General features: G+C 53.4%; 1 protein-coding gene across 1 annotated transcript in view; it reads right to left on the minus strand.

Annotated features, from left to right (window-relative positions):
- Tsnare1 (t-SNARE domain containing 1) overlaps window positions 1–19,385 on the minus strand; it is a 197,150-nt gene extending 177,765 nt beyond the window's left edge. The window contains exon 1 of the mRNA XM_077105567.1: window positions 19,313–19,385. The gene's annotated coding sequence lies outside the window, so the exon portion shown is untranslated. The remainder of the gene's footprint in view (window positions 1–19,312) is intronic.
- Between the last annotated feature and the right edge of the window lie 2,712 nt (window positions 19,386–22,097).

Raw genomic sequence — 22,097 nt, forward strand, 5'->3', positions numbered from 1 at the left:
GCACACGCTCGGAGGCATGGCGCCAAGGTGGAGGAGGCCTGGCTGTGCCCAGACCCACTCAGCCCTGCCCGGCGCCAGCCCTCAGGGTCTCCACGTAGGTGTGCTCGCGCAAGCACGTGTGTCTGTACATGCCTCAGAGCCAGAGAGAGGCAGGGCCCAGCCAGGGGAGCTGCGATTGCATGAATCAGTGTTGTTATAGCAACTTGGATTCCACGTCAGACAGACTGCCAGCCGGGCACCCCCAGGCACCTTGCAAAATGACGCCCGGAATCAGCCATGGAGAAGCACAATCACTAGCAACACAAAAGGGCAGTCAGGATGTCCACAGTGCGTGCCTCCCCTCCTCCTGCCCGTGTTGCCTCTACACCAACCTCCTCCCTTCCTGGGAAGGGAAGCGTCCAGGCCCAACTGTGCCCACCACCCAGCTACTACATCTCACCACGTTCCCTCTCCCCAGGACAGCAGAAGCAAAAGAGCAAGAGGATGACTCCCAAGTCAAGCAGTAGAGGCAGGAGAGCCCCCATCTGCACAGGCTCCGAGCAGGCTGTGGGTGCAGGGATGGAGGACAGTAAGGCGAGGGGAAGACCAGAGCGTGCCCTGATTCACTTGGGCACATCCTGCTCTGGAGGGAAGTCACTCCCCTCACCACACAGCACAGCTCTGGAGGAGAGAATGGAACAATTCTCTACACTTGTGACTATCAGGCTCACGGTGAGGGAGCTTCTACTGCCAGCACTTCCCAGCCAGAGAGATGAGGCTCAGAGATGTCAGAGCTTGCCCCAGGCTACCCAGTGGGTCAAAGGCCTGGATGGAATCCAGACCCAGGTCTCTTTCCCCTAAAAGCTGTGCTAGCCCTGTCCACCAGGCTTTGGCACCTGCTCTGAATAGCCATCACTCCAAGCTGCCATAGCCATAATCTGGGAGTGTGTCTGGGCATTCATAGTCTGGCTCCCCATGAGGTCACTGAGGATGGGCACAAGCTCAACCTGATGAGCTTGCAGCCAGTGGAAGGGATGTCATGTAGCCACCATACCCAGGGCAGCTCTAGAGGTCCAGGGGAGGACTCCCAAGAGAGGCACTCCATCACCACCACAAGGTTTGGAAGACCCACCCCCCCTCCAGGTACCAGACAGCTGGACCAGGATGGAAGAGGTGGGGCAGATATCCCTCCATCTGCAGCGGCACTGGCTCAATGCCAGAACCTCCTCAGCAGACTCGGCCAGCCATCTCTTCAACTCAGCTCTGAGCTTCACACTCGGGAGCCACCAGCACAGGCAGCCAGCCTGGCAGTCCCAGGAGGCCCACAGCATGGCCAGAGGCAAGAGCAGGAGAGAATCTGGGTGCTCCGCCAGGAGCCCCAAGGGCTTGATGGGGTGGGAGCAGTGATGGAATGCCCAGGAGTTCACAGAGTTTCAAAAGCTCTCAAATAACCTGAGGAGTCACATGACTCCCTCAGGCTGGGGAAGTGGTCAGTGTAAAGACATGACAGATGACAGTTCACCCACTGGCAAACACTTGAGCAGACTCTGCCTGGGCTGGGGGGCTCAGAGCCAGTGACAGACACACCTCCCCAAACTACACACACCAGGGAAGGATCAAGACATCCTCCCTTGTACCTGGGAGGTCCTCACAGGGCGTCAGCCCCCTGGAGGCTTGGAGTCCCCTTCCACACTGACAACAACCAAGCCTGTTCGGTCCCCATCCTCCACCACAAGGCGACACTGATGAGTCTGCTTCATCAATACAAAGGATGACTGCTCCTCTCGGCCCTAGGGGCTCTCTTCTCCTCTCCATAACTCCTCTCTCCTCCAAAACTTTTCCTGCCCTCAGCCCCTCCCCAGCTGCCTTCGCACCAGCTGGTACTGAGTGGCACTGAGCGGCAGGCCAGACCAGTGGCTGGGATACCAGGGCAACCCTGTGCCTCCTGCCACTTGTCCAAAGGCCTGCAGGCAGGAGGTACCAGGTGGACAGGACAGCTGCAGATGCAGGGCAGACATCCATGCAGGTACTGTCCATGGTGCTGAGAGCAGCAGTCCCTGAGCCCCCTGCTGGCCTGGCCCACAACCCCTAGGAACTGGTGCTGTCAGGGTGGGCAGCTCTACTGTCCTGGCAGAGAGGACAGGTGTGGGTGAGAACACCCATTTGCAAGTGCCAGAGAAGGCATGCTTACACTCTGGGGGGCCCTGATGGCAAGCAGACCTGGCAATATATATTGGCATGTCTTTCCTATTTCTTTCTAGAAATCACACTCAAACAACCAGGAGGATGCACTCCAAACTAACAAAGAGTTTAAGAAGCCAAACTTCCTATTTAGACAAAACAGGAAATGCAATCCACAGACCCCTACCTCAGGTGAGGGCTGGCACCTAGGCAGTGAGCGAGTAGGCAGAGCCTTGCCAGGCAGGGAAAGGGCGTGGGCATGGCGAGGCTGCAAGGCCTGGGAAGCAGGTCTAGGGAGCACCCACAGAAAGGCACCCCCCCTGCATGATGGGCAGCCTGAACCAGCAAGGAAGTGGGCCTCCCGTGAAGTCACCAAGACCAAGCAGTAGAGAGGGGACCGGCCACACCCAGAATCAGAAGGACCCGGCAGAGGTCTGCAGGAAGCAGCCTGCCTCTGTGCAGCCCCAGGGAGAGCACAGGACTCACAGAGCTGCCCAGCTCACATCCCCATCACCCCATCCTAGACGAGGGCTGGGGGGCTCTCACAAAGAGCCGACCCAGGAAAAAACCAATTCATTCCAAAATGAACAATAAACTTGAACAGCCAACAACAATCTTGAGAAAGAACAGAGTCACAGGTCACACTCTTCATGATTACAAAACTTGAACAAAGCTGCAATCATCAAAATGGTGTGCCTGACTGTGGCACAAAGACACACATGCAGACCCAGAGACTAGGACAGTCACCTCATATACGGCCCAGGGATTGTGACGAGCTGCCGAGACCATTTCACAGGGAAAGGAGCGTCCTTTCTACAAGTAGTGCCAAGTAAACTAGCCACATGCAAAAGAACACCACTGGACCCCAACCCTAAACCCCACACCAAGGCGAACAAGAAGCACACCCCAGAACTGAATGCAACGCGTGGGAAACAGGGAACTCCAACACAGAGTGGCAGTGGTCTCTAGTCATGACACTCAATAACAAATGACAAAAGAAAAAGGCAGACAAATGAGACTCCACCAAAATCAGGACTCCTGTGCATCAAGTCCACCATCAACAGCAAGGAGGAGACAGAGACTCCTGCAGCCTGCCCCTGGGTGAATTCCTAAGACGTAATGAAAACACAGTTAAAAGCATCACAAATGACAGAGACTAGGACAGTGGGCAAAAGTGAGACAAAAAGAAGGAAAGCAAATCACTTGTACAGGGAAGGAAAACCAAGCCGGTCTCAGGTTTTTCCAAAGCAACCTTCCAAGTCAGGAAAGGGGGAGTGACATCAGCTAAAGAGTCAAAGCCCAGCAGTGCTGACCCACAGCCCATGCTGTCCCACACTGCCCTGTGAACCCACAGTGCTGGGGGACAGCAGTTCCCACCAGCCCCCCAAGAAAACACTCTGAATAGGCTGTCAGCGGGCGCTGGATACACTCACCTAGTGCTGGATGAACAGGGCCACGCGGGATTCCGGAGACAGCAGGCCAGGCCGAGGTAGAGCCTGACCCAAGCAGTGACAGCTGCAGGGATGAGAGAGGAGAGAGGAAGCCAGCAAGCACCAGAGCCGAGGACAGCATTTAAAGCTGACAATCCAGTAACAGAAGACAAGAAGGTTCCACAGCACAAAGGCCAACACAGACAAAGGACTAAGGATGACTAAAGCTGGGGATGGGAGCTAGAACACCAAGCACAGTAACTGTACAACCGCCCAGAGAAGTGGATGAGCTTCCGACTGCTGGCACATCAGATGGCCAAAACTTAGCATCCAGAGCCTGCTCTGTGGCAGTTGCTACAGGTCAGGGTCTCCAGGCTGGGCTGTGCCTCCTGGACAGGGAAAGCACCTCGAGGTTCAGGCAGATGCAGGTCCAGGTGGCTGCATGACTGAAGTCTGTGTCCTGGCCCATGCCAGGGGGCCGGGGCCTCAATTCCAGACCCCTCTGCACTCCTGAATCTTGAGACCAGCAGGGCTGGCCAAATTGTTCCTACTTCTGCAACTTTGCCGGCCCTCACCCATCTCCCCACTGATGCTACAGAGTTCTCTGTGTTCAGGACCAGGTTGGGGAGCCCTCCCAGGTGATCCAGGACAACCCACCTGTCTACCTCACAGTTCATAAACGAAAGCACATCTGCAACTTCATCTTGCCATTTAACACGGCACACTTTGGGGGGGACAGGCACGCTCTCAGGTGTCTTGGGTTAGAGTCCATGGGAGAGGGACACTGAAAGACAACACAGAGATATTATTACAATATCTCATGTAGACAAAGGCACCGACTCCCCCAAATAGCAGAAAAATCTGATAAACTTTAAAAAAAAAATACAAAAAGAATAGAAAACCGAGTTAAAAGACTTAAAAGTAATACACACACGCATGCAAAGCAGAAGAGAACTAAGATCAAACACATCCGAACTATCAATAAAAATAAATTAGTTTAACTAGCAAAAGAAAAAAGATTCTCAGGTTGAATCACAAAGAAATACAGAGCTCACATGACACGTAAAACCAGGAGTTAAAAGGGGAAGAGAGGCGAGAGGAAGCGACGCAGGGCAGATCCAGGAGTGCCGTCTGCAGGAGCAGTGGGCGCACAGACAGTCAAACAGCTGTGCGCCTGGTAAGCAGCCACCTGCCAGCAGCCCCTGAAGAAGGTGGCAAGATGCCCTGCTCTTCGCCACACCAGAGCAGGAGGGCCGAGGACAAGTGCAGACCCACAGGCTGCAGTCACACAGTGAGACGTGAGCCTGGTCAGCCTTTGATGTCCATCCACTCTGTAAGCCAGAACAGAGACTCCACCTTCTCCCCCACCGCACTGGAACGACGAGGCCACGAGCAAACCCCAGGACCAATTGTGCGCAGAGAGCAGAGCTAGAACCGGTGCCCAAGGCAAGCAACGCATCGACAAAGTGCCGACGAACACAGGAGTCAGAAGCCTCCACTCCAAATGTCCGCGCTTGCTCCTACAGCTCCTGGACCACAAGAAGAGACTCAGTGCCGAGCCCCAGAGCAGCAGCAACACCAGGGAAATGATGTCCCCCAGGACAGCAGCAGCAACCCTGAAGGTCAAGACTTTCTAGAAGGAAGTGAACAAATGAACCAACCACAAACCAAGCATTTAGAAAAAGGGTGATGAAATAAAATGAGGAAAAGCAGAGGGACTAATTATTAGCAAAAAATAATCAGTTAAAAAGTAGAAAAGTAGTTGGATACAATGGCGTACATCTGTAATCCCAGCAACTCAGGAGGCTGAGGCATGAGGTTCCCAAGGTGAGGCCAGCCTCAGCAACTTTGCAAGACTCTGACTCAAAGTAAAAAACAGAAAGGACAAGGGACGTGATTCAGAGTAAAGCACCCCTGTGTTCAATCCCCATTACCAGAAAGAAAGAAGAAGATAAGCAGAAATAGGACAATTAATTCTTTAAAAATCCCAAAAACTGAATCTTCAAAGAAAAATTAACACAACAAAATGGAACTACTAGCTAACCCAACCAAGAAAAGGGAGAAAATGAGAGGGAAATAACCACAGAAACTGAAGAAATTAAGAGTCCTAGGGGATCATTTTACTTAAGCTTTCATGAATAAACATGATGAACTGGAAGAAAGTGAGAATTTTCTAGGAAAATGTAAGCTTAAAAACCAATCCCCCCAAAAAAAGATTTAAACAGAATCTTTTCCAAAGGGAAATTTCTTTTTTTAATCATAAAAGAACTTACCCCCTCAAAATAAAAAGGCCCCATGTCCCACTAGATTCACAGGTAATGCTATTGAGCCATTCCAGAGTATGGCAAAAGAAACAAAAAGCTTACATTATTTTCATGAAATAAATATAACATGGACATCAAAACCAAAAAGTCACACACAAAAATCAAAACTTCAGAGCAACCTTACTTACCAACAGCAATACAAGAACGAACACTGGCCACCAGCAGAGCATCCCGCAGCACCTTAAGGAGACCAAGGCCATCACAGTCACTCACCACACTCACACATACCAGGAAAGACTGCGTGATTATCCCAACATGACTCTAAAAGGCAACTGACAAAATCCAACAACTCTTTATTTTTAAAAAGGACTCTCATATTAAGAAACACAGGGTCTGCCTTTACCACCTACCTCAATCCAAAGCCACCTTCTGCTTAGGAGGGGACACCAGGGACATCTCCAGGGGAGCAACCTGGGAATCACCCTCCGCTGAAGCCCTCAGGTCACAAAATGAGGTAAGAGAAAGAAACTGGGGGTAAAGCTGGGAAGGCGAAGGCTCCCCATCACGGGAAGAAGCTGACATGACCAATGCCTGGAGAACCCCGGATAACCAACCCAGATCAACAGACTTCAGTAGGGTACCACAGACAAAGGGACACCCAGAAATCAAAATCATGCACACATACAGACGAAAACGCAATCAAAGAAAACTCCTTACAATAATAACAAAAGGACAAAATTCCTGAGAATAAATAAAACTTGATTCAAAGCACACAAAACCACAATAACCAAAACAGCATGGTACCAGCAGAAACACAGAAACCAAAACAACCAACGGAGAGCCCAGAAAAGCAGAAACACACAGAAACCAAAAGAAACGAGGGAGGGCCCAGAAACAGAGCCTCGGGTTACAGACAGGGATGTCAGCAGAGTTTCCAAGAACTCCCGGTGGGAGCGCACAGGCCTGGAACACCGCACTCACAGACGAGGTCGAAGGTGCCCTTGAAAAGGACAGCAGACCTGAGACCCTCACACCTGCTGCAAAGCCACCAGAGGAAAACACAGGGGAGCCATGCTTCAGGACGCGGCCTGGGCAGCCGCCTGTGGCTGGGACCTCAGAAGCAGACAAGAAAGCAGACAGATGACCACACCCAGCTAAGAAGCTGCACAGGGGGACGGCAGTGAGAACCTGCGGAGCGGACAAGACGTGCTGAGTGCACCTCTGACAGGAGGGAAAGCCCAAGCTCGTGAGGAACCCCAGCATGAAGGCACGTCACGTTACTGCGACACGGCAACCAGCTCAACAGCCGCCTCTCAAAAGACGACGCACTCTCCATCCGAAAATGCCAGGGAGACCCCCGGAGCTAGGACCCCACCCTGCAGCAAGGACGTGATCAGAGAGAAAGAGAGCAAGTGCCGACCAAGGGCAGGAAAGGGGGCCCGACACCGCCGGGGCCCCGCAGGTGGCGAAGTCGGAGGCTCCTCACACCCCGAGAGGCAGCGCGCAGTCAGAATGTGTCATGCAGCCCGGTGCACAGCAGCCGGGAACGGGCAGCCCAAGTGTCCGTCGGCTGAGGAGTAGAGCAGGAAAGTCCCCGGGTGTTTGAGAGAAAGGAAGTCGTGGGTCTGTGACAGCAGGGAAGACCCTTCATTAAGGGAAACAAGCAGGACCAGAACACCCAGGACTGCCGAGCTCACCCACTCGGCATCGCAAAGCCACCTCCGAAGCAGGGCCAAGGGCTGTTAGCATGGGTGACGGCTGGGGAGGAGGACAATAGAGACAAAGGACTGAGGGACAAGTAGGTTCAACAGAGCCAGCACGCAGCATGGTGCTATGCTGCCCGCTCCTGCGGAGGAGAGGAGGGGCGAATCCCGCCAGTCCCACCACCCCCCAGCAGCGCCACACCCCAGGTCGCACACCACGAACACAGGCCATTTTTTGTCAGTTAAATAAATAATTAGTATTTTTAACAAGAATTTTAAGCACTACTGAAGAACAAATGAGACTATACTGAGAAGACACATACAGCATGCTTGAAAAGGGAGACGCCATGGCATGAGGACACCCTCTCCCTGCGCTAGTTTATCAGTTTAACCCAATTCTAAGACAAAACCCACCAGGTTTGGGGTTAGTGCTGTGTGTTGTGTACATGAGTGTCAGCATCTGTGTTTCCAGTGGAAGGCCTGAATGAAGAACAGACAAGCAAATTTAAAGTTCATATGTAAAAATAAATGAACCAGATAGGCTCAAAAAACTGACAAAAAAATCAATGAATTCGGGGGCTGGGGCTGGGGCTCAGTGGTAGAGCGCACGCATACCCGTGGGTGAGGCACTGGGTTCCATCCTCAGCATCACATAAAAATAAATAAATAAAAATAAAGCATTGTGTCCACTTACAACTAAAAAAAAAAATTTAAAAAGCAATGAATTCTTTGATGTATTAAAACAGCACAAAGCTGGGCTGGGGATGTGGCTCAAGAAGTAAAGTGCTCGCCTGGCATGCACGGGATGCTGGGTTCGATCCTCAGCACCACATAAAAATAAAATAAAGATGTTGTGTCCACTGAAAACGGAAAAATATTAATATCTATCTCTATCTCTCTCTCTCTCTCTCTCTAAAAAAAAAAATAGCACAAAGCTTTAATAATCACAATACCAGCTAGGATGCACATCAGCCAACGGAACAGCCTGCAAGAAACCCACCTAAACCGAAATGGAAATTCAGCATGTGACTCTGCCAGAGGAGAGAATCAGCAAGAGATGTGAGTTACCTGTGGTCTGGAGGAGACAACCGGGAAGTCATCCAGACAGAGTCAAAATCAGAGCTACAGCTCACTCTGCACACCAGGACACAGACAAATCAGTCGAAACTGTAAAAGTGGAACAACAGAAACTAGAAGAAAATGCAAGACTCCTTTATAAACTCGAAGCTCCTTCCAATAACTATAACTCAAAAGCCAAAGCTTCAGCTTGAAAACCCACAACCTGACTCCTTACAAGCTTCTGCAGTGGCAAAACAACAGGTCAGGAGGTGTCCCAAGGCAGGGAAATCAGCTGAGCTCAGACCTCCCGGGGCCAAGCTGCAGCACAGACCAACCACCAGCATTCACAAACACACCCCGGAGGAAAGGCCACAGAGGAAACATGAATGGTTTCCACTCCTGAAATGATGCCCAACTCACAACAAAAGGCAGGTGCACTCCAAGACGCAGAACCCATCCTGGTAAACCCACTGGCCAGGCTGGGCAGCACAGCATCAACACCTGGAGAGCTACGTGACATGCACCTGTTACCCAGCACCTGCTCCTCCCATGTGTGCTGGGCCAGGACAGGTGCAGCAGAGCAGAGAAGGCTACCGTGTCCTACATGCCCATCATAGAGGGCGAGACGCATAGTATGAGCACATCCACACCATGGACCACAGGAGCCGGCACAAGGAAAGGGAGTTTTGGGTCAGATGCAAAGAACTCTCTCCCCAGCAGGACCAAGTGTGTGGGAGGTGGGGGCAGCAGTCCACCAGTGGATGGCCTGTGGAAGGCGGAAGGAAACTTGAAGATTCACAGCAGCATTTTCCTGACTGCATCGTGAGGCTCTGGAGGGAAGTGTGGGAAAGCCACCACACAGTCACAGTGGAGACCAAGCTAACCAGTGGGGATGTGGAGACCTGAACTTCCCGCTGCGTGCTTCTTCCCATGTTCTTACTGTTGAATTACCTAAACAATTCAAAACACTAAAGTAAGAGGCTGCCATATATTTCAACTGTGGACCACCCACGCTGCAGAACAGGACCCAGCAACATACAAACCACCACGGCCCAGGCAGCAGCTCCAGAAAATGAAGCAGTGAGTTCCTGGAGGTGGCTCATTGCTTGGCTCCACCCGGCAACACTCAAAGTGACGTGGCAGACGTGGGGAAAGGACAGTGGCTCCTGGGCACCAAGTAGCAGTGGGTGGAAACAAAGCAGGTACGGCTCCAGAGGGCACACGCCCCAGTGAGGCTTCTAGTGACAGAGCCAGGGACCCCTCCTGGGTACACTGTTGTGCTAGTTCTCCAAGATACTATACAGGAGACGCTGGGCAAGGGTGCTTGGGAAGGCAGTGACTCCTTACAACTGGGCATGAAGCGACAACTGCCCCACAAAAGGTTTCCTTTCTTTTAAAATGGCCCTGAATGTCAAACTCCCTGCAGGGTTCCAGGCTAACAAAGAGCAGAGCCATGCTTGCCTGATCTGTCCCCTCCACCACCCTGCATCCTGGTGGTCACAGCAGAAGATCCATGAGCCCTCACATAGTCTAAATGTTCCTGAGGCAGAGGGGGTGCCAGAGGACTCACAGGGGGATTATCCAGGGAGGAGGGTGGCCTGTCCAAACCACAACACCACATGGCCAGATGGCTCATGTGGCCATTGCTTGATTCAGTCACCCACGATTTCCAGTCCTCCTGTCAAGGGAGCATGGTAGCACTGGGCTTCCCATCCTAGTGAGGGTACAGCCGTTTGGCTCCTCTGGCCACAAATTCCAAATTACCAACGGACGTGGATCTTTGCCTCCAGGCTACTGAAAGCTGGGGCTGTCTGCCAGTGAGCATGACCTGGCCTGTGCCCGTCCACCCACATGAACGCCACCCCTCACAGCAACATCCACCAGCTGACCGGTCTCACCTGCACACTCAGGCCTCTGGCACCAAATAAGACAGCCCCATGGGCTTCAGTGGGACCACACTGCTGGCCCTGACCTTCCCCAGCCTCCACAGCCCACACACACAGGTGAAGTGTCAAGGCAGCAGGCTCAGGTGGGCAGAGACCCAGAAGTCCTGTTGGGATAATGGAAGCAGAACACGGCTGCAGCCCACAGCAGCAGGCCACTGGGACAGACGGCTCTGGCCCCAGCCACTCACTGTCCCCAGCTCTCAGTCCACCCTACCAACAGCACTCAGAAGACACCAGGCCTATTACAAGAGTCTCTGCAGCCCTCCTGGACCATGAATGTGAGCCATCTCCTGACCACACAGACAAGCAGACCAAATCAGAATTGCTCTGGTAAACAGGAGAGGCTGGTGCTCAAAGAGAGGTGACTAGAGCCCTGACGGTCCTGAGAAGCAGCTAACCCCATGCTCCCATCCAGGACCTGGACCCCTGCAGAGAGCAAAGCAAGGTAGACCAGAAGGCCCAACCGGATTTGACTCCCAGTGCTATCTGCATGTTTTTTGGGGTTTCAGTTCTTTTGCAATACTAGAGATTGAGCCCAGGAATACCCTACCACTGAGCAACAATCCCTAGCCCTTTTTATTTTTGGAGAGGGTCCTGCTAAGTTGCCCAAGCTAACCTCAATTAGTCTCTGGAATTCCAAGCCGACACCACCACACACCTCTGCACCTACATAAGGTCTTGGGAAATCACATCACCTCTCAGGCCAGAGAGAAAAGGACTCCACTTCCTTCTGAGCAGTGGCAACAGGACCACCAGCCCACTAAGCTCTGAGCCATGAGACATTCCTCAGGGCCACTGCAGCACTGACCGCTTCCTACCCATCAGCATAGCCTGGTCACATCCCCTGCCAGACATCCCTCCACTCACAGCATCTGGGCTGTGTCCACACAGCAAGGTGCACAGAGAAGTCAGGCCTGGAGACAAGTCTCCACAGGGCGAGACCAGGGCAGGATTTGCAAGCCAGGCTCCCTTCTGCAAAAGGGGGGTAAGGGTGTGGCCTCGGGGACCGCTCTGCAGGCACTATTGCCCTCGTCAACCACCTACTGTTATCAGGTCCCCAACACTTCCTATCATTTTGAGGGGTGAAGAGCCCGGGCACTCAGAGGTTGAGGCCAAAAGCTGAAGCTGAAAAGACAGTGCTCCTCCAGCTGTGTGCCCAGGCCTGAATAAGTGTTTACCAAGTGCCTACTACGTGCACTTTCTTATATTGGGGATGCAAAAAAAAAAAAAAACCCTGCCCAGCCCTATAGGCAGCATCCAGCACAGGAACAAACACCCGGAGTCCACACGGAAGAAGCCAGGCCAGACATTTTATTGATACCTTGAGCCTTCTCTCTGCCTTGCCTTTCCCAGAGGAGACAGATGCCAGTCAAAGTGCCAGGCCCTCAGGCATGGGCAGGCTTCCTCATGCTTTAACAAGTATGGTGACTTCCTCAGGGAAATCACCAGCTGGGGCCATTCCAGGTAGAGGACAGCCCCACCAGACACCCAAGGACAGGCTGGAGGCAGCTTTGGGAAGTCAATCCAACAGATTTCTAAGGCTAGAAGGAAAAAGTGCAATGCCAAGTGAGAGTCTGACTTTATGTGGCAAGGACAGGGCACCCTTAAGCACTCTCAGGCAGGGTAACAGGGCCAGACAGCCACCAGGCCAGAGGAGCCAGAACATTAAGAGAGAATTAAAGAGCTCAGGCTGGAGGCTGAGGAGCAGCTGGGAGCCCCTGCCACCGAGACTCACTGGATCCTGTACCAGGAAGAAACAGAACCAGCGTCCTCCCAGCCTTGCCCCCGTGCCATGTTCATTAGCACCCTCACTGGGGGTGACAAGCAGGGGAAGGAGGCCAGACTCTAAGAAATGAATCCAGCCACTCATTAGCACTGCCACTGAGAGCCTTTGCCGAAAGGGCAGACAGGCCCAGGAAGGGGCCGTTGTGTTGTGTGCTTTTTAATGTTGGGAAAAGTAGTTCTGGGATTCAGCTTTAAAATTATGTTCCTTTCCAAAGACATGGCCTAAAAGGATTGTAGATCTGGGCGGAGGGCAGTCAAAGATGGTCAGGTGGGACAGGGTGGGACCTGCACCCCTTTTCCTCCTCACCAGCTCTGCCCAGGGCAAGTTCCTTGTGCTCCCTGTGGCCATGATTCCCTGACCAGACCTCAATGCCTGGGGAGCCCCAGGGACGCCTGGCCCTCATGTTCCCCAGACCACATCCCCCTCTAAGAGCCCAGCATTCCTTGGGTACCGGCCTATCTGCACTCCTCAGACCACACCCAGGGTCAGGCTCAGGCAATGAAAGGCCAGGCAACAGACATGGACAGACAGATTTCCTGAGTATGGCACCTGCCCCACAGCCCTGGAGCTAGAGCTTCCCAACTCAATGACTTATCACCTCCACCACCAGGGGCCAGCCACAGCCACCATGAGTTTCTTCTATCTACCTCACAGCAAGATCTCCTGGGAAAAGGAATCCCGAGTTCTGCCCCATTCTCTCCATCAAGAATGCCAACCTGCACACCAGGACTCCTCAAGCCCTCAAACCTGTACCACATTCTCAAGAACATCACCTGGACAGGGAAGGCAGGCCAGGACAAAGACCTCAACAACACAACAGCCACCACAGCCAACAAAATCTCCAGCTCCCAGCACACCTTCCAGTTTGTAAAGCTTCTCCCAACCTAGCCATCCCAGAAGCAGAGGAACAGGAATACAAGGCAGGCAGGTGGCACAGCAGTCAGTACACGCAAGGACTCCCACCATGAGTGACAGGGCCAGAGGAGCCAGACCATCAAGAGCAGGTTAACATGCCCAGGATGTAGGCTGAGGCTTCAAGTGATGACCTGGCCTTACCTGGGATAAGTTATTCAACCCCAGGAGTCTGCCAACGTGGCTGTAGAAAGAAGCAGCAGGTGCCAGCAGACACCCGATGGTAAACAGCAGTACCAACTACTGACAGTCCAACAATGGTCAGTTCTACCCCAATCCATGAAAAGCAGACCTGGAGGACTGTGCAGAGTGACTTGCACCCCCGGGGGGTGAAGAAAGGCAGACCCTCTGGGCCTGGGGCTGCACTCCCTAACCTCCCCCAGCCCCTTTTTGCCTTGGGAGTTCTTCCCAAATCAGACAGGCCTGTTACCGTAAGGACTCCTGCTTCCCCAAAGGCTGAAGTACAACACCAGAGAAGCACACGAGGCAGGGAAGAGTGGAAAGTACGGCTTTATTAAAGGACAGAAGAAAGGCCCCCAGCTCCCAGGAAGAAGGGGATCCAGGGAAGGAAAGGTCTTCCTTTTGTATCTAAGGTCTTCTTTTGTCTTCCTGCATTCCTGATTTTATTTTGCCTATCTCCCTCTATCTGGCAGGTGATGGGGGATGCAGGTGGGAAGGACAGAAGGTAGAAAACAATGGGGGGGAGTGAGCTGGGGGAGTGATTTGATTAGGGTCTCCCCATTTTGCTGGGAGCTACTTCACTAACAGTTCTTTGGGATGGGCCTGGGCCTTGGGAACATTAACATTCCAATCTCCCAGGTGTTGTTCTGGCTTCCCAGGCTCAGACTGGACTCCATTCTCTTTATTAAACTCAATATTAGACCTAATTTACCTAGCTACACTAACTATCTATCTTTAAATCTGGCTTCAAATCCCTCAAATGATATCTCAAAAGGCCCTGAGCATCCATGACTCTGAGACGGCCATGCTGCCACCCACCCCATGGAGGCTACTGGGAGCAAGAGCAGGGCTCAGGAAGGACTGCGGATCAGCAAGCTGTTCTTTATTCAGGATTCAGCAGAGGATGGGTCAAACACCTGGCCTACTGGGCAGAAGATGGCAGAGGGCTGAAACAAGGGTCTGGGTTTCAGGCTTTGTTCAGGGTGAGACAGGAGGGTACTTTAGGGGTCCAATGTATTGGGGCTGGCTGGTTAATTAGGGTAGGACAGTAGTGTGAATAGGGAATTTCCTGGGGCTTATGGTATGGGGTCAGCTGACCCATTTGGGTGGGGGTCAGGTGCCAGTGAGTTCCTTTTGGGTTAGTTCATTCTGACCAAGGCCTGGGGTTTAAAATGACAAAAGCTTAGGGAATGTCCTTGAACTTATTCTCCATATCCTTCAATACACTGATCCTTCACCAATTTTTCCCAGTGACAAGACAGGCCTCAGGAAGAGATATCCCTAAACTTTCCCATATATTGACCACTGACCCCACACCCTCCATCTGGCCCAAACTGACAAGCCCATTAACTGAGTCACCTCTCAGTATAACCTATATAAGCCTAAACTCCCTCTTTGGCCAGTGGTTCATTTTCCACCAAGAAAGTGGGTCCATCAGAGGCGTTACTCTGTCCTGAACAAAGCTGTGCTGATCCATGAAGTCTGGCTGGCCCAGTCCTTCTGTGCTTACAAAATCAGAGGCAGAAAACAAGACAATCTTCTATCAATCCAGCAGAAAAAAATAATAAAGGTTTATTGGGACAGAACACCCGGCCAGGGTCTCACAGGGCCCGCAGATCCACCTACCCCTGCTCACTCATTTCCAGTCAGGGAAGGCCACTCTCCCATAGCCCAAAACCCAGGGACCCAGTGAAGGACATGGAGACTAGTCCAAGGACATTTCGCCTCTGGCCAGTTCCCCCAGTTTATCTGGGGTAAAATGGATGCTTTTGTCATTTAAAAGCCCAGGCCTCAGCCAGAGTAAAGGAACAAAAAGGAATTTGCACCTGAAATTCCCCATTCACACTACTATCCCACCCATACCCAGGAGCTACCTTGCAGTCCCACCCTAAATGAAGCCTATACAACCCAGACTCTTGCTTCAGCCTGCTGCCATTTTCTGCCCCATTTTCTGCTGCCACATCCCTGATTGACTCCAGCAGGGCCTCCTGCCTTGTCACTGGTGCTTACAACCAGGATAACAAGCAGCCCAAGAAGGACTCAACTGCCCCCAGCTAGTCCATCGATCCACCAAAGTGGGTATGGTGCTGCTACCACTACAACCCTGCCATACAATGCCAAGCCCCAGGCCCAGACAGGCCTGGACACTGTTAGCGATAGCCACAGGCCCTGGGTGGAGTCTGACCCAGAGCCCTCCCCCACTTCTTCCACAGCTCCACACACGGGGTAGGTGCCCTCTCTGTGCCCCCTCACTGACAACTCTCTCTGTCCTTACTCTGTCAGGTGAGCAGCAGTGTCCCCAGTGAGAGCAGGAGAGACCACAAGGCAGCCCCTTCCTGCTGGCCACTGACCCCATGCAAGATAATGATCTGAGCCTATCCTCACACAAAACTCTCATCTGTTCAGACAGAGGTCCTGACCACAAGGGCTGTGGCTGGGGCCCTGCCAATGACCCTGTCCAGGTAGGGAGACCACCCTAGCAGACCATCCTTGCTTGCCTGTGGTGACCACAAAACAGGTTCAAGTCCTAATAGAGCCCACCCATGTCAGGAAGGAGTCTACCCAATGCAATCTGGTAAGCCAAGCAGAGTCATCCTCACCCCACCCAGCACTCGGAGAATCCTATAGTAGGGATAAGGCCTGAGAAACAGCTGCAACAGGCTCTGAGGACAGCCCTGGATGGCAGACCCAGCAGCCTGAGCCAAGGCCTCCCCAGAAGCCCCAGCCCAAGTCAGCTCCTCCAGCAAGGGCACCACCTCAACCATCTTCAGGAAACTCCTACAGAACTTTGGACTTATTGGCAAGTCACACCTTCTATACCAGAGGACTCAGGCCAAGACAACTCTTCCTACAGAAGGTTCTCAATGGCTCCTGAGCAGTATTCACAAAGCATATTGTAGTAAAAATGGTGTAAGTTCAGGGTCAACTGTGCCATGACACCCCCCACCCAGCCACACACATTTCAAATATCCACCAGGGCCAGGTCTCACAGGTCCTGGGCCACAGTGACAGATAGGGAGTCAGAGAATAACTGCAGTCCAACTTCTCACCAAAAATCTTGGGATAATAAACCTTCCCTGCTGGCCTCAGTATACCCCAGTAGGACAGGATACAGATGCTGCAAACCCAAACATCAGAATTAATAGGCAACAACTGAAAATAACCCCTGAAGAAGAGTCTGGCCTTGCGCCCTTCCAATCTGTCCACTCTTTCTCCCCTTTTGGTCACTTGGTACCCCATCCACACATCCATCAAATACTCAGGAGCCAGGCGGCATCGGGCATGATGGCAAACAGAGTAGTCAGAAAGTTGGTCACTCTCGGCTGTTAACCAGCCCATTGTTACAGATGTTGCACTAAAGTCAGAGTCTGAGGAACATAATGCATTACAGCTGGACTGAGCCACACAGGCCGAATTCCATTCATACAACCAAAACAAATCCCACAACCACAGGAACACCTTACATTTAAAAAAAAAAAAAAAAAAAAACGAAATGATAAAATGCCCAACAACCTCGGAAGCAGTACATAACATCCAGGTCTAGTGGACGGTGTCTTAGAACTTCAGTTAAGGGACTCAGCCAGTTCATCTTCCAATGGCCCAGACTCTTCATCAATAAAATGGGGATGGCAGTAGGCCCTCCCCCAGGGGGACTGCTAAGTGGGTATGAATAATATAATCAATGTTAACGCCTGCAAAATGACCCTCCTGTCTGCCAACCAGACCTCGGCCACACAGCCTAATTTAAACTCCACAACCTGGGAAGACCCTCTCCAGGGCCACCACCACATACTGAAGTCTTGCTGTGAATGGCTAGGTTCACCTGTGGTCACGGTCTGTGCACCTGTTCTCCCCTCTGGGAACTCCTGCTCGGAGGTTCCCAAATCTTGAACTTCCATACCTGCACTTCTCCTTCTACCTTCTCCTCTCACAGCTCACTCATTCATCAAAACCTGCCCAGTGCCCACCCTGCTCTGGATGTTAGGCTGGGTGCTCAGGGCACAAAGACAACCAGGGTGGAAGTGCTTGAGACAAACATGCAAGTACAAGGGCATTCCAAGTGGCAGCTCAGCACACACACCCACACGCATAAGAAAAGCCATGCAATGTGCAGAAAACAAGGACCTCTACAGTTGCTGTGACACATGAAGCAAGAACTGAATGATGTGGCTGGAATCCTGGGCAGAAGCCACATCCTGACCTACCCTACCAGCAGCAGGAAGCCATGGAAGGGACTTAAGGAAGCCTGACTGCCCATGAGCCCCACACCTAGATGCCTGCCCGGGTCTAAGTTGTCACTCCAGTGCCTGCAGAGGACCAGGCCTGAGGTGTGCCCAGAAAAGACAGGCTAGGCAGTCAGGGCAGCCAAGGGTGCTGGATGTGCACAGACCATGTCAGCTGAGGTGAGGGATGCAGGAGACCCAGCCAGCAGGAAGCCTTCTTGGATCCACCAGCCTCCCACAGCCATCTGTAATCACAACCTGGCTCCTGACCCTACACTGCCTTGTGTGTGCCGCCATGCGCTGCCCAGGATCTCTACCAAGGACCTACAGTGTACCAGGCTGAACCACATCACAGTGTGGTTTAACCACCTGAGGCTATTAACAAACTTCATTTGTATCTTTCCACCTACTACTGTGCCCACATAGAGGTATGGTAAGGAACAATCCCAATCTCTGCCTCACAGACACTAAAGACAGAAAACAACCAGAAAGGTAGCAATGGTCAAATAAGAAGGGCTGGGAAAGATGCAACAAGATGGGAAATACCAGGAGTCAGGGCAGGAAGTTAAGCCAGTGACCAGGAGCCCATACATGCAGAGGATAGGATCTGCCTGCAGGCGACAGTAAGGGGTTCAATCAAGGAAAAGGTACCATGTATGGCTGGAATGGAGCCTAACAGGGTGAGGAGCAGCACCCTAACCCACAGAACTTTCCATGGTGTCCCTATCAGCACTCTGCAATCCAGCAACCACCAGTCAATGTGGCTTCACTTTAAGGTCAATTTTAAAAGCTTTATGTGGCTACTGGCTGCCATCCTGAACAAAATGGTACGAGTTCCCAGGGCCAAGGGAGAAGGAGATGCCAATCTGAGAATAACAGGTGGCCCCTGGGGTAAGTCCCCAAAGACGGCACAGATCAGAGCCCCCTGGAACTCCCTGGGATGTACCTAGCCCATAGTACCCACAAGGCACCTTGCACAAGTTCCAGAAAGGGCAGAGGATATGCACAGGCGCTTAAAGTCTCCAGCAGCGGCTGGAAGGCAGGGTCCACCGTGGAGCCAAGGGAACCACACCTGACAGCAGCCAACAAGTGGACAAGGGGACGCCCCTGGCCCAGAGCAGTCCACAAAGGTACCAGCAAGACGCACAGGTCAGGACCCACCAGAAGCCGCTCTGGAACCGCCCACAAGCCCCGTACGCTGCACTGGAGACCCCGGCCACTGTCCCCGGCGTCCCCATTCCCCTCCCCGAACTCCCTCCCCAGACTCCGCAGACCCCCGGATCCCCTCCCCTGAGTTTTTCCCAGACCCTCAGACTCCCTCCCCGGCCTCCCTGCCAGGCTCTCTCCCAAGACCCTTGACTCTGTCCCCAGACTCCCTCCCCGGACTCCCGGACCTCCTTCCCTTCGACCACGATCCGCCTCCCCGACTCTCCCCAGATCCTCGGACCCCGGGACCGCCTCTCCAGCGTTCCCGGTCCCCCTCACAGGACTCCGTCCGCGGACTCTCTCCCCAGACCCCCAGATACCCTCCCCGGACCCTCTCCCGGACCCTCTCCCGGAACCCCGAACTCCCTCCCCGGCGACCCCGGATCCTCGCCCCAGCCCGCTCCCACCGGGCCCGCCGGAGCCGCCTCCCCGTGCCGCCTCACCTGCCCGGGGAAGGGGCGCTGGGCGACTCAAGGCAGAAGGGTGGCTCAAGGCAGGAGGGCGGCTGGGCGGGCCGCGCACCCAAACATCACGTGACGGCTCCGCCAGCCAATGGCGCGCGCCCGCCCAGGCCCGCAGACTTCAAGCCCCAGCATGCCCCGCGCGGCCGGAAGCTGCGCGGACGGCGGGCGGCGCGGCCAAAAGACCCGGGCGGGTGGACGCGCGGACCCTGTGCCTGCCGGGGAGGTGGACCTCGGACGTGCCTCAAAGTGAGGGCTCCCGCGGGTGTCGGGAACCGGGAGCCGGGTTGTCACGCTGAGCAGGCTGCGCGGGCCCCTTGTGGGCACTCGGACGAGGAAACCGAAGCCCAAGACAGTTGAAGGACCCTTGCGAGGACCTTCGCTCAAAGCAGCGTGCGGAGTGGGGCGTCCACGGGGGCGCCCTCCGGGAGCCCGCGCCCTCCCTCCTCCGCCCTGGCCCCGGGCTCCCTGAAGGCGCCCCCCGCCCGCTGCGTGGCCCACGGGAGGAAGGGACGCACGCGGCCCCTGGAGGAGCTGGGCCAGGGGATATGTGACGATGGCCCTGGTGCCCAGCATCCTGTCTCCCCACGCCCACGGCCGGGGGGGAAAGCGATGAGCCAGTCCCTCTCTGACTCATGGTCCTCGCTACTGTTGTCTTTCCATGATGGCCATTCTCCTTAAGCACAGGTCACACCTGGTGGCAGCGCAAGGTGCCAACCTGCAGAGGCCGCTGAGTTCCTATGAACAGGCTGTGCCCTCCACTTCCCTGGTCTGAGTGAGGATGTAACACTGAGCCTGAGGAGTGCACACCAGTGTGTGTGCTAGCATAAGTGTGTCCATGCACACATGGGAACAGCAGGCCTCTGACCCAGGCAAGCCGCCTCCCCACATTTCAAGATGCAATATAGTCACAGCGCCAGGCTCAGAAAACAAGCTCCAGCGTGACACCTAGCAAGCAGTCTCCCTGCCAGGGAATTTAATGCCACCTGAGTGGGGGGCAGTAAAGTAAAAGGAAAGAGCCAGTGGAAGGGTGTCAGTGTTGTCTTTACTGATTACATTACTGGGGAAGAAAGAGTGGGCCTCCCTGGAAACATTGAGCCTGCTAGCCCCTCACCCCTGGGGCAAAGGCAGCAGGCCGGGTCTCCACAACCCAAGGGGCACCATTCAGGCTTGCTGCCTGGCACAGTTTCCCGTACATTTCTTGCCAAATCTCATCTTTGAAGCCTATCCTCCATCATTTATTCATTCCACTAATCTTTATTCAATGTCAGACAACATGTTAGGCCCTGGGGATACCATACAATTGGATTTGGTTGCTAATGACAGAAAACCCCAAGTAACTGTGGCTTAAACAAGATCAGTGTTTGTTTAGAATTCAAATCCAGAGAAGGCAGCCTCAATCATCAAGACTCTGGGGGCCTTCACTGTTCTTCAGCAATCTCCAGACAGGCCTTTCTCATGGTGGGATATGACTGTTGAGGCTCCAGACAGGATGTCTGCTTTCTAGTCAACAGGGAGAAGGAGACATGGAGAGGCATGCAGGCATACTCTCCACAGCCTTCTAAGGATGCTCCCTGGGTTTTGCACACTCTATATCTGCTTTCATCCCTTGGCCAGAACTGGGTCCCTGGGTACTTCTGGCTGCAGGGAAGCTGGGAGATAACTGCATCCTGGGCCCCTGAGCCCAGTTAACATTTGGACTCTGGTACCCAGTAAGAAGAGGAGGATGGGGTTGGCCTAGAACCTCCAGCTGCATCCAGACAGCTCTGTTCACTACTATCAGGCCAAAGTTGACAGTCACACATGGACTGCAACTTAGCTGAGGCCACACAGGACAGAACCAGGGGATGGGTTACACCAGAGGGCTGGAGGCCAGGGAAGAGACATGCAAGATCAGCGCTGAGCCTCTGGTGACATCATCCCACACCCAGCCAAGACAGCCCACAGCACACTGCCTTCCCTCCATGGGCTCAGATTGTGATGGCCTTGAAGCCACAGACCCGTGCAGCCACTGTGACTGGGACACTGGGGAGGGATTTATGCAGCAGATGAGGGCACACAGTTTGGCTCTCCTGCATGTTCCTTACATGCACGCATTAGCCCCATCATCTAAGTGAGAGCTGGACCCCTTAGGGGCAATAAGTGTTCTGGACATGCATACTGGCACGAGGCTCCTTGCTGGTCAGCCAGAACCTTCAGGGATTGTGTGGTGGGTCCAGTGAGTTCATGGAGAGCAAAGGCACTACAGACTGTAGGAGCAAATGTGATGGTGCTGATGGCCACAACCCACAGTGACCACACTGCTACTCACCTATCATTCATCCCTCCCCTCAAAGCTCCTCTGTCATTCTGACTACTGGGCCACCCTGATGCGGGAACGTGCACTGTAACTCCTCTCCTGGCTGGCCACCTGCCCCTGTGGCCTGGAACCTCCTGCTGACACTGAACCACAGGAGAGAGGAACCAGGCCCAACCTGTCTTATCCCTGGGCAATGAGCTGCAAGAGACAAAGGTTGAGGTAAAAGGGACAGAGGTAAAGGCACCACCCTGAGCCAGCCCTTGGCCTCCATTATTTTAGTCAGCTGTTTCAGTGCTATGACCAAGGGACCTGATAAGAACAACTTAGAAGAGGAAAATTTTATTTGGAGCTCACAATTTCAGAGGTCTCAGTTCATAGGCAGCCATTGTCATTGCTCTGGGCTCAAGTTGAGGCAGAACATCATAACAGAAGTGTGTGGAGGAGGAAAGCAACTCAGGACATGGCAGG

Source organism: Callospermophilus lateralis, chromosome 16 (genome assembly GCF_048772815.1).
Source record: "Callospermophilus lateralis isolate mCalLat2 chromosome 16, mCalLat2.hap1, whole genome shotgun sequence".
Taxonomy (NCBI): Eukaryota; Metazoa; Chordata; class Mammalia; order Rodentia; family Sciuridae; genus Callospermophilus; species Callospermophilus lateralis.